A 393-nucleotide genomic window follows, 5' to 3' on the forward strand; every position below is an offset into this window, starting at 1 on the left:
ATAATCCTGATTAGCATAAATTCATGATATTTTACCGTCACGTAGCAGAGGCCTGGTTGTGAGCGGCAGGCGCTTGGAGTGAGGCGCGTGTAGTGACAAGTCCTGTTTGTTTTTTTTGTCCTATCGAGCTGAATTAGTGTTAATGGCATCGTTAGGCGGTTTATGATAGCGTTCATTTACATTGCAGGTAGTGTCTTTCGATTAGAATTCCCTAGAACCCCGAAGGTCGCACCACTGCCTTGGTCGGGGGCACACGTTCCTCGATTTTTTCCACCTGCTGGTTTTTTTAGGAGTTCTCGTGTCCGGCCCTGATGCATTGCTTTTCTCTTTATTTTAGAATTGATGTATTAATATTCTTGTACCTATTCCAATGTTTAATAAACTTCACGGCGG

This window comes from Montipora foliosa, chromosome 5, assembly GCF_036669935.1.
Source record: "Montipora foliosa isolate CH-2021 chromosome 5, ASM3666993v2, whole genome shotgun sequence".
Classification (NCBI taxonomy): Eukaryota; Metazoa; Cnidaria; class Anthozoa; order Scleractinia; family Acroporidae; genus Montipora; species Montipora foliosa.